Raw genomic sequence first — 12,720 nt, 5'->3', positions numbered from 1 at the left:
TAAAATCATGAACATTGTTCAAAAATAGAACAAACGTGTTAAAGAATGTTTCAGCTCAATTAATGAGGGAACTAGAAAAGTGTAAAAGGCCAGTTCAAGGAGATTGGGAAGACAAGACACAAATAGAGGCAATGAGGAGTGCTAAAATGAATTTGTTAATAAATGGAAAAAATGGTCAAAATTCACAGGGATATAATCAATTACATCTTCACCAGCAAAAATCATTTGTGTTGGGGTTCCTTGCTGCCTCAGTCAGTAGAACCTGCGACTCTTATCTTGGGGGTGTGGGTTTGAGCCCCATGTTGGCTGTAGAGATTACTTACAAAATAAAATCTTAAAAAAAAATCATTTGTGGGGCGCCTGGGTGGCTCAGTTGTTAAGCGTCTGCCTTTGGCTCAGGGCGTGATCCCGGCATTATGGGATCGAGCCCCACATCAGGCTCCTCCGTTAGGAGCCTGCTTCTTCCTCTCCCACTCCCCCTGCTTGTGTTCCCACTCTCGCTGGTTGTCTCACTCTCTCAAATAAATAAATAACATCTTTGAAATATAAATAAATAAATAAAATCATTTGCATTACCAGTAGTTTACTACAACTAACAGGGTGATAAAGACTCAGATGTAATTGAAAGATACAAATAATGAGGAAGAGTGGGTTAGGCAACACCGGGACTTTCATAGGACACTCAGTGGTGTTTTTTCCTTTGTCATTTCAAAGTCTTTTCACAATTTTTCTGGACAGTCTCTTCTGGTAAGAATAATAGTTCCAAAGATTATTCTGAATCACACAAAAAGACTGGTTTTATTAGGTTGGCTTCATTGTTTACATAGTTGAAGCAAGGGCAGGAGGAGTTAGCTGTTACAAAAGAGAGGACAGCCCCAAAATGGAGAGCTAAACCAACGTCACCAATCTGAGACTTACACCTAACCTAATTGCAGTTTCAACCTCTCCCAGGAATGATATCTTAAACCAGCATATCTGGAATTTCCTGGTCAGCATCAATGAGGTAATCCACCAGAAAACTCCCTCTGTGTCCCCCAAGGAAAGATGAGGTAATCCGCTATTTCCTTGTCCCTGCCTCTTTCTGCCTATAAAAGTCTCCTGTTCTGTTCAGCTTTTCAGAGCTTCAGAGCTTCTTTTTATTTGTTAGATGGGAAGCTGCCTGATTTGTGAATTGTTGAATAAAGCCAATTTGATCACAGTTGAGATTTTTTTTTTTTTTTAACACAGCAAGGTACAACCTGTGGGCTGATTCCAGCCCAAACCCTAGTTTTTTGTACCTCCTGGAGCTAAAAGTACTTTTTACATTTTTAAATGGTTGAAAAAACATCAAAAGATATATAATTTTTTGTGACACATGAAAATTCTGTGAAAATCAAGTTTTGGTCTCTATAATTAAAGGTTTATAAGAGTACAGCTATGTTTATTCATTTACATATTGTTTGTGGCTGCTTTCCGATGATAATGGCAGAGCTGAGAAGTTATCACAGGCTCACAAAACAAGGCCAGAACTAGGGTGAGGCAATTGAGGTACTTGCCTTGGGCACAAAGTTTGAGGGGGGACCAAGAACTAAATAATGAATAGGGGTACCTGGCTGGCTTAGTAGGAAGAACGTGCAACTCTTGATCTTGGGGTTGTGAGTTTGAGCCACACGTTGGGTATAGAGATTACTAAAAAAATAAACAAATTTTTTAAAAAACCCTGAGTAAGGAATAATGAATGAATTTTACTTTGATGCAATATTTTTTAAAAAAATTTATTTATTTATTTGACAGAGAGAAAGACAGCCAGCAAGAGAGGGAACACAAGCAGGGGGAGTGGGAGAGGAAGAAGCAGGCTCCCAGCAAAGGAGCCTGATGTGGGGCTCGCTCCCAGGACTCCAGGATCATGCCCTGAGCCAAAGGCAGACGCTTAACAGCTGAGCCACCCAGGCACCCCTACTTTGATGAGATATTTTTAAAAACTAAGAGGAATGCAAAAAAACCCCACTGAAAAGTCAAAATTTTAAACAGACAGAATGACTATTACTGATTTTTCCATTTGCCTCAGGTGCCAATACTGCTTGGTAAAGCAATGCTCCATCTCACTCACCTCGCCCTGATCCTGGCTCTATTGAAAGCTTAAATTATTTACTACTGGCTTTTGGAGAAAAGTTTATGAACAACAGTATTAACCAATCGTATAAGCTGCCTTGAGGTAAGCTTAAGCTTCAAGGCCACAAATAAACTTCTGATTGGGAGATTTAATAAGTAGTCTTGGACTGGAATCTTAAAAGCCTTTATTATTGGCTATCCTAAGGCTGAGAAATTAAGTCCCAAAACCTCTCTCCCAAAACCAGACTTCTGCAGTACCTATAAATTCAAGATTGGCTCATTTTTGAGGTCCCCAAAATGGGCCAAGTTTTCTGGCTTGCCAGTAAGTGAACTTGTCTTATCATTTCTCAACCTTTGTTTTCCATTAAAATGACCTGTCATCACTGATTCAAAAAGCACCACTCTCAAATCATACACTCCAGGCAATTTTTCTAATTATATCCTGGTTTAAAGGTAGATAGATTCTTACTGAACATATGCAACTATATGGTTATGAAAAGCAATGAGATTTAGCAAAGTTTCTGAATTCGGGTGTGTCAGTGAGAATCAAATATGTGAAAATGTTTTATTTCAGTTTATAAAAGCAGAACACTAAATTGTTGAGGGTTACAGGGGCTCCTAGCTGGCTCAGTCGGTAGAGCATGCGACCCTTGATCTGGGGATTGTGAGTTCAAGGCCGATCTTGGGCATGGAGTCTATTTAAAAAAAAAAAAAGAAGAAGAAAAAGAAAAAAAATACAATAAATAAATAAATAGTTCTGGGTTACAGATTGCTTAAGAAGAAAGAAAAAGGACTTCCTCATATACCTAAAAAACAAACAAACAAAACATAATAATAACACAACAAACCGTATTCCAAACAAATAACCACAACAAAATTTCCCTCGTGACTCCACTCATTCCTCTGTAATTAACTTTTGCTTTGCTGGATCTTGGTTAGCAGTGTGCTCTCACGAAGACACCAGCCTCTGAACGAAAAAGAGTTGGAAAATTCTGACTGGGTTCATTTGTAAAGTCTGAAAGTTATCTAAGTGCTACTATCAATTCAGAAGCCTAAACAAGAGTCTATTTTTCGAATTGCCAATAAATAATTGTAGTCCTTTCCCACTAGTCTCTCACACTGTGCTTGTTTGTTGAAGACAAACTCTGGCTGTAATTTTTAACAGTCCTTATTCAGAGTAAACGAAACAAAACAAACCTATCTGTAGATTACAAAAACTCAATGGCTACCATTCATTTATTATTGCCCCAATAATACCAGAATGGAAGAAAGTAAAATTCTCTATTGGGGTGCACTGCATAACCATTTTATGAGCTGTATTCCGATTTCCACTGGAAGTAAAAACACTATAGAAAGCAAAAATTTAGGGATGTCCCATAAAGCATGCAAGTTCTGAAAATGTATCACAATAATGCTTCTCTCCACAAATCTGTGCTAGGGAAGATGGTCCTCTCTTCTGATCTGACAGCTCTTGCCGTCCACTTCTCACAATGGAAACATCTCAAACAAACCTAATTACTTCTAGCATCTCTCTTTCTATAGGGTGAGAAAGCAAATCTTTGTGACTTTTTTCCTGCGGTCCTTTGAAAATCTCAAAGATGCTTACAGGTATAAAAGATTTCCTGAAATATTTACTTATTTATTTATTTATTTGTGAACTTAGGGTTCTGGTTTGAGGAAGACAATTTTGAAAAAGAGTTGTCAGAGCATATGTGGACAATTAAAATAGGATCATGGGTTACTGAGAAACAATACTTAGTTACTTATTTAATCAAAGTGACAGTAAAATATTTTTAAAGTAATCCTAGAAGGTTAATAGGATTGCAAAGAACCTTAACACTTGCAAAAGTAGGAAGACTTTGTTCTTTTTTTTTCTTGAATAATCAAGAACATAATAAAGTCAACATAAAGCACAAATAAAATATTCTGATAAGCCACAGAATTTTTGCTATGTAGGCAGATAACACAAAGGTAAAGAGTGAGCTTTCATCCTATAAGTGCTAGCTATTAATCAGTGAACCAAGGAAGTAAGCTATTAAAACTGAGTAATCTTCGCTAAAATTTAACATATGTTATAGCTTCTTACAGACTGAAGTATTATAAAACCAAAGAAAATAAAATTCCCTTTATAAGTCTTCTCCATTATATTATTTTATATTCTAGGATAAACTGACCCTTTTCTTAAGGATTGTCTTAGTTCATTCGGGCTGCTATAACAATGTACCATGGCCAGGGCAGCCAAAACAACCAACATTTATTTCTCACAATTCTGCTGGCTAAGAAGTCCAAGATGAAGTCACTGCAGATTTAGTGTCTGGTGAGAGCCCTCTTCTTGGTTCATACTCAGCTAACTCTTGTGTCATCCCATGACTGGAAGGGGGTAAGGGAACTCTCTGGGATCTATTTTATAAAAGCACTAATCCTATGCATGAAAGCTCCATCTTCATGACCTAATCACCTCCAAAAAGCCCTCACTTCCTAGTACCATCACATTGGGGATTCGATTTCAATATATGAATTTTGGAGGGACACAAACATTCAATCTATGGCGAGGACAGAGTGTGGTCTCAGGACCTGTAGGGTCCCCAAAACTCTTTTAGAAGATGCACAAGGTGAAGACTATTTTCATAATAATATTAAGATGTTATTTGCCCTTTTCATTCTCATTTTCTTGCAAGTATACAGTACAGAGTATGATAGCACAACAGATTAAATGCAGTAGCAGATATGAGACTCTAGCTATTTCCTAGTAAGCCAGACATTTAAGAGATTCCCCATAGTGTAAAACAATGCCATTCTTCTCAATTTTTTTGGATTTAGAAAATATAGTTATTTTTCATAAAAATGTTATTTATTTTAACATGCAATAGGTTCGTATAATATTGCTGTTTTCCAAAGATTCAAAAAATAAATTTTTTTTTCATTTTTCACATAAACAAAATCTCTTTGGAGTCCTCAATAATTTTTTAAGTGTAAACAAATATGGATATTTTTTTTTATTACATTTTTTTTTTAGAGAGGGAGAAGGATGGGGGATGGGCAGAGGGAGAGGGAGAGAGAGAATCTTAGGTAGGTTCCACGCCCAGCACAGAGCCTGATGCAGGGCTCCGACCCTGAGATCATGACCTGAGCGGAAATCAAGCGTCAGACGCTCAACCAACTGAGCCACCCAGAGCCCCTAAAAATTACATTCTTAAGGGAAAAAAACCTTACTCTTTCTTTGAAAAACAAAAGCACATGCATAATTTTATTTCTCTGTCATTCTGGCTCCTATTATGGCCTCAATCACTCCTAGTAATTCTAACTTTAAAAAAAGAAATTGGCTTTTATTTCACAGAGAAAAAGGTGGTGTAGGGGGGGGAAGTGATTAAAATTACTTTAAACTTAAAATATCCGACCAATGAGCAGCCACAGAAAGAAACATCTAGACTGAAGCAGATACTCCCCAAAATACAGCTGCCATTGACCTCTCTCTGAGAGATTTTCTGATTGGGAAGAAGATCAGCGTTACCACCAGGAAGTACAAATTCAGCTGTCCATTAGCATCATAAAGACCAATAGGAAAAAAAAGAGCAATGAAACCTTCCGTACTTTCCATATGAAGCCCTAAACCTCTCTCTTTATTAAGTTGGTATACTTTTACTTCTGTCTATTCAGTGAGTCATTCATTACCGGTGACTTTTGTGAACATCTCTAAATAAACCTTGTCTTTTCTCCTGTCCATTGTTAGTTAATTTGTGGGTCCCTATGACATGAACAGAAGTGGCTATAGGAAAAGTTTCTCTCCTAACAGGGATGGATTGGTGAACTGTTGGTCATACACAATCATTTGAGCAAACTAGCATGTAAACAGACGTAACATAACTTCTACAGCAACATATATCTCTTTTATACCTTGTTAAGATGGCAAAAAGGAACACTTCATTAACATGACTGAAAGTTATAACCTCTTTTAGCATATGAAAAAGGGTGAAAAGTAGGTAAATTTCAAACTTTGCTTCATAATCAATTATTCAGTATTCTGATTTATCTAGAAATTGTCCTGGTATTCAGTGATTATCTATTAATTAACTCAATTTAATAACAGTCCAACTTTTTAAGTTACCTGAAGATCTTGGAAATTATCTTGAAGCTGACATACTAGAAAACAAAATTACTGTTGGAATTAAAAGTTTGTCAGAATAATGACTCAATTTAGTTGAACAATATTTACATTAAAAAAATTCTAAACATCATGTAGGAGTGATATCAGCTTATTTGATTAATAAACCTGAAGCTTAGGAAGAACAAATCCGGGTAAAATAAGATGTACATGAAGGAGTCCAAAATATGCCACCCACTGTGACATAAAAGTTACTTTGAGCAGAAGGTATTTGAGTTCCTGAATTTCCTTATCTGCCTAAAAGCAGAAACCGCCATCCCCCCTGAAATTCAAAGGAACCCCACTGTCATAAATCCCATCCCTGGGAGCAACCAAATAACTCTCATCTTTGGTGATAAGAGTCACCAAAGATGAGAGTTTCTGTACCACCTTTAACACACATTATGACAAAAGTATTTCCCATCTCTTGTCTATCTTTCTAAAAAGCCATTCATTTTCCTTTAAGTGCCCTGGTCTGAGTGTGTGTGTGTGTGTGTGTGTGTGTGTGTGTGTGTATGCCAATGGGGGAAAAAGTCAGCAAAATTAGTTTTGTTGTTGCTTGGTATTCACCTGTGGGAGCCAGTGCAGATGAGCTGGGGGGCTGCTTTTGATATATATGTCTCCATGGTGCATGTTCCCTGGCTCTGCTGGGTGAAGCCATTGGGCATCTTGGAGGATGATCTCTTAAACTTTTGAAATTTAAAATTTTATACAAGGAAATTCACAGTTGTCAATCAAATGTAACATGACACATGCCAAAGATTTTTAAAAACCCATCAATTAATGAGAGAATCAGGCCAGTGTTAAAAATCGAGTCAAAGGAAAAGTCAAAGAGCAGACAAAGATATAGATAATCAGACACATGGGTATGAGTAAGAGATGCAAAACTGGGTAACATTCACAGGTCAATAATCATTCACATCCCCAGTAGTGAAACTTCACTTGTGTTTCTATGGACAAGAATTATTTGTTTTTTGGGGGAGGAAAGAAGTTTTCTTCTACAAGCTTTGGTGACTGACTGGGTCTGAAAATTAAACTTACAAAGATACAGATTAGCAGGAGAAAAGCGTGAGTTCATTTAATATTAGTTTTTTTTTTTTGAAAGATTTTTATTTATTTATTTGAGAGAGTGAGAGAGAGCACAAGCAGGATGGAGAGGGAGAAGCAAGGTCCCAGAACCTGAGCTGAGCCAAAGGCAGCCACTTAACCAACTAAGCCACCCCTAATATTAGTTTTATATGACATGGGAGACTTCATAAGGAAATGAAGACCTAAAGAAGTGGTTAAACCTGAATGTTTACATGCTAGGTGAAGAGTGGATGGATAGTCATGGAAAAATAGGATAGAGAGTATGAGGTTAGTGTGATAAATGGGAAATCGAGCAAGGCCTGCTTGTTTGGATCCTTCTTCTTTTTTTAAAGATTTATTTATTTATTTTTAGAGAGAGCAAGCGTGAGTCGGGGAGGGGCAGAGGAAGAGAGAGAGAATCCCAAGCAGACTCCTTGCTAAATGTGGAGCCCTACTCAGGGCTTGATCTCACAACCCTGAGATCACAACCTGAGCCAAAATCAAGAGTCAAACACAACTGACTGAGCCACCCAGGTGCCCCTGGATTCTTCTTGATGTCCCTCTGTCTTGGAGATGAGGATAATTCCTTTCTTCGGGGAATAGGAAGGCACTTCTCACATGAGAGTCTTACAACTTGCTTCAGCGAGAAAGGCAGTGGACGGGAAAGTCAGAGATACCTTTCTGCTTCTGCTGTTGCCTCAAACACAGCTTAAAGTATTCAGTCTGCCGAGTTGCTGTGTTTGGGGCTAGCATGTTCTGAACCCCATCACATTACTACCTGCTTACTACAACTGACAGAGCAATAAGATAGCCCTGAGATGACAAAAATTGTAGATAACCAAGGAAGAGTAGGCTAGACAACACCCAGCATTATTACACAGAACCCCCAGGAATCTCTTACTCCTCTTTTCAGTCTTCCACAATCTTTTCTGACAGATTTTCTCCCACTACTCAGCATGCCTCTTCCCCAGTATCCCCAGAGGCAGCTCAGGGAAGCCTACCCTTTTCCTTCTCCATCCTTTTCCTCCCTCAACATCAGTCCAGTTCACCTTTAGCTCTATCTAATTTATCTCCATTAACTTTCAGAAAAACCACTGGGAATGAAATAATTTGGGGCACTTGGGTGGCTCAATCAGTTAAGCAGCTGCCTTCAGCTCAGGTCCCAGGGTCCTGGGACTGAGCCCTGCATCAGGATCCTTGCTCAGTGGGGAGCCTGCTTCTCCCTCTCCTCTGCTGCTTCGCCTGCTCTCTCTCTCTCTCTCTCTCTCTCGGATCGATAGATAGATGATAGATGATAGATAGATAGATAGATAGATAGATAGATAGATAGATAGATAGATAAATCTTTTTTTAAAAGAAAGAAAAAAATTTATAAGAAGCTATCAACCCTATACACCTTATCTGCCCAAAGGTGCGGATATGCTAACAGTAACAATAGTAATGATGCTTGTTGTCCTAAGTGAAATGTCTAATTCGAAGTTTTTTTTTTAATGTGTAGCAAAGTGAAGTAAAAATTCTTCACAGTTTACAGGGAGCAAATTTTTGATGTGGGGCAAACACTTAGACAGTCCAACCCTGGCTGTTCTTGACTTCAGAATTTCTGGCTTCACAGACAAGTTCACAGCAAAGGTCATATGAGTTTCAGTGGTCAGGGGAGTAAAGGGGAAGTCAGCGGTATTATTGCTGGGTTTTTTATAAGTGGCATGTTTAGAAATCTGTAATTGTCTGTTCTTTGAAGGGGACAGTAATCACTAGGTAAATGACTAAGTTTTGTTCATTCAAAATCTTTTGTTTGTGCAAGTCATCTTGTGGTGACAAAATGCTATGAATGTTTCCTATTTTGTAGAAAGTAAAATTGTTATGAAGTTTTTTATTTACTTAAAACAAAAGTAGATACTTCAATGTGGTGATTTAGAGCACTTTAATATGGTAATGTCTCCTATTTTTATTAAAAAGAGTTTAATTAAATTTTCAATGTTATGGTCTTTAATATTATTTTTATTTTCACATTTTTTCTATCTCCTGGCATTCTTAACATTTTGGAATTTATTGAAACTTACTACATATGTGTATTTTTTTTTGAAGGGGAGAGGGGTAGGGGGAGAGGGGCAGAGGCAGAGGGAGAGAAAGAATCTTAAGCAGGCTTCGTGTCTAGTGCAGAGCCTGATGCAGGGCTCAATCTAACAACCCTGAGATCATGACTTGAGCCAAAACCAAGAGTCGGATGTTTAACTGACTGAGCCACCCAGGCACTTCACGTATGTCTATTTTTAAGCTACTGAAATATTTTCTCTCACCGATGGTGACGCAGATTCTTCGCTTCACTAAACTTTGGTCAGTTTCCTGAAACTTTTCCTAAGCCCATGCTGCCTAGTGGTGGTCTGAGGCTGGAATGAAAGATAATTTGGGAAAGGTAATTTAAATACAAGTTATGTTAAGTCTGGAATTACACCTAGGAAATCAGCAATAGATATGCAAACCTTAGCAGATCTTGACTGGCAAAATCTACCAGACAAAAGTCACTGTTCTCCTCCCCCTATATCATTTTTTGTCTATTCTTCTCAGCTGAGTATTTTAAGCTCTCTCAAATGCTATAACACAACTACCTCCTACCCACAGCTTTCTAGTGAGTTTCGTGGCCCTTCATGCACTTCCTTGTAAAATCTAGTCTTACCAAGAACTCTGTCAAGTTAGTTTAACCAGAACCCCTATCCTGCATATCTGATCATGTTCTTCATCGTGCCCCCCCCCCCAGCCCCATGATGTTGATCACCCTGTCCTGTCTTCAGCAAGAATCCTGTTAGGTTGGCTTAGCCAGAATCACCCTCACCCCGATGTTTCCTTGGTAATTTTCCATTCACTGACCCCCACCCCGCTTCTTGGCTATAAATGGCCACCGACCTGTGCTTTATTCAGAGTGGAGCCCAAGCTCTCCCCCTAACCAAGTGTAAAATCCCATTACAGTGGCCCCTACACCTCACTTGATGGTCCTGAATAAAGTCTGCCTTACCATCTTTAACAAGTGTCATTGATTTTGATTTTCCTTAACAATGGTTTAGAGAAAAACTCTGTAGGGAAAATTACGTATTTGATTTTCATTAATTAAGGAAACACAAGAAAAGAAAGAAGTGTTGACAGGTGGTATCTTGGGAAAGATTCTCATTATTCTCATTTTTGAGAGAAAGCAATCAATAAAGATTAGTATTCATCTTATCATCTCTTCAATACCTATTTTTATGATTTACTATCTTCAGACAGCTAGAATTCATTTCTAGCTCTCTTTCCTTTCTCCAAACTGAATTTCTAAAAATATTTTGAGGAAGTACCAAAGGTGTATGTCAAAGCCATAGCATAACAAAGTTTTGTCATTTGCCATCACTTGCCTCTGACAGGAATTAATGACTCACCCTGGCTGTGTCAAAAAGTCGTAAACAATATACACCATTGCCCAAGTCTTAAATGTTCCTCAAATCTTGTGAGAAATCAATTGTATCTTAGAAAAACACTAAAATGTTCCATCTTTTTATATATCTGGTAGAAATCTTAAGGGGATACATAGCAAATTTTGCAGCTGAATATGAGGGTGCCTGGCTGCTCAGTCAGAAGAGCATGTGACTCTTGATCTTAGGGTTGTGAGTTCAAGCTCTACACTGGGTGTAGAGATTACTTAAACAAACAAACTAAAGTTGAATATGTCAAGGTGGTGACTAACATAGCATAAGAAAAAGAAAAAAAAGATGCCCTTACTTGAAAAACGAATAATGCAGAGGGGACAGGAATAAACAATTAGCTAAGAAAGAGACAGAATAAAAGGAATGTTGAGAATGAAGAGTAAAACAAGTCTTTTGGAAGGGGGTGGGGGAGGATCAACTAATCCCCATGAGGGAAGGGGAAAGATCTGTTGGAAAGGCTTCTTCGGAATAGTGCAGTTGAATTGGTTTTTAAAGGATGATACTGACAATGACAGCAATGAACATGTATTAGTTAGATGCACTTTGATGCTGCCTAGTGGTGGTCTGAGGCTGGAATGAAAGATAATTTGGGAAAGGTAATTTAAATACAAGTTATGTTAAGTCTGGAATTACACCTAGGAAATCAGCAATAGAAATGCAAACCTTAGCAGATCTTGACTGGCAAAATCTACCAGACAAAAGTCACTGTTCTCCTCCCCCTATATCATTTTTTGTCTATTCTTCTCAGCTGAGTATTTTAAGCTCTCTCAAATGCTATAACACAACTACTTCCTACCCACAGCTTTCTAGTGAGTTTCGTGGCCCTTCAAAAATCCCATTTGTCACAATGAACAATCATAAAGAATACACAGTATCCCAACTATATCAACCCCACACTTTCACATAAGACTAGGAAAAGAGGTTTCGTTTTTGTGATTGGTGGCGGTGGGGTCAGAATTTCCTAGGGGAGGTTTCAGTTACCTCTCAGAAAAGTGTTAATAGTTTTTGTAACTCAAAACTCACTCTGGCCCCATGCCTTCCAAACTTTTCCATTTTGATTCTACCTTCGGTCAGTGAGTCAGTACCAGTCAGTGGATACTTCCCCTACTACCCCCAACACACACACACACACACACACACACACACACACACACACACACACACAATGTCAGCTATTCAAACCCCTCAGGTGGAGATAGGATTCATTAACATCCCAATGACGCTCTTATCTAAACCTTTCCTGCTATGCAAAGGAAAAGTCTATTTAAATCCATCAGTTCTCGGAGAGAGCCTCCACCAGATCATTTATAAAGATGCTAAGTAAGACGGATACTACCACTAATTCTTAAGAAATGAAGCCTTCACGTTCTCATTTATCTCCTCCATTCACTTCCTCTCTCCAGGCTGACTTTCAGTTTTCAAGAAATCCCACCCTTTTCCTGTCTTACTTCCATTGCGAATCCTTAGGAAAAACTATAATGTCAGCCCTTAGTGCCCTTTACCCACATTTTCTGCTTGGAAGAATTCCAGTGAAGCAAAATTTCATTTTGCAAAGTACCACCAAAGAACTGTTTACTTGGTAATCCTACCATTTATAAATCCACTAGCTTCGGTGCATAAAAAGAGAAAGTTAAGGGGCGCCTGGGTAGCGCAGTCGTTAAAGCGTCTGCCTTCGGCTCAGGGTGTGATCCTGGCGTACCGGGATCGAGTCCCACATCAGGCTCCTCCGCTATGAGCCTGCTTCTTCCTCTCCCACTCCCTCTGCTGTGTTCCCTCTCTCGCTGGCTGTCTCTCTGTCACATAAATAAATAAAATCTTTAAAAAAAAAAAAAAAAAAAGAGAAAGTTAAGGCATATTCCTGCTCTGGGAGTTGATTTTCTCATCTGTAAAAAGCTCTGCACCACAGACTTCTTACACAGTTAATGAGCAATTCTGAGAGGCCCTACCTAACTCACAGCCTGTAGGTTC

The 12,720-nt window shown here is 38.5% G+C and overlaps 1 protein-coding gene across 1 annotated transcript in view; it reads left to right on the top strand.

Annotated features, from left to right (window-relative positions):
• LOC123799258 (uncharacterized) overlaps positions 1-12,720 on the top strand; it is a 490,917-nt gene that overhangs the window by 289,400 nt on the left and 188,797 nt on the right. The window contains exon 5 of the mRNA XM_087861914.1: positions 952-1,049. The gene's annotated coding sequence lies outside the window, so the exon portion shown is untranslated. The remainder of the gene's footprint in view (positions 1-951; positions 1,050-12,720) is intronic.

Source organism: Ursus americanus, chromosome 5, assembly GCF_024610735.1.
Source record: "Ursus americanus isolate L20-20 chromosome 5, mUrsAme1.1.p, whole genome shotgun sequence".
Taxonomy (NCBI): Eukaryota; Metazoa; Chordata; class Mammalia; order Carnivora; family Ursidae; genus Ursus; species Ursus americanus.
This window is presented reverse-complemented; position numbering and strand designations above follow the sequence as displayed.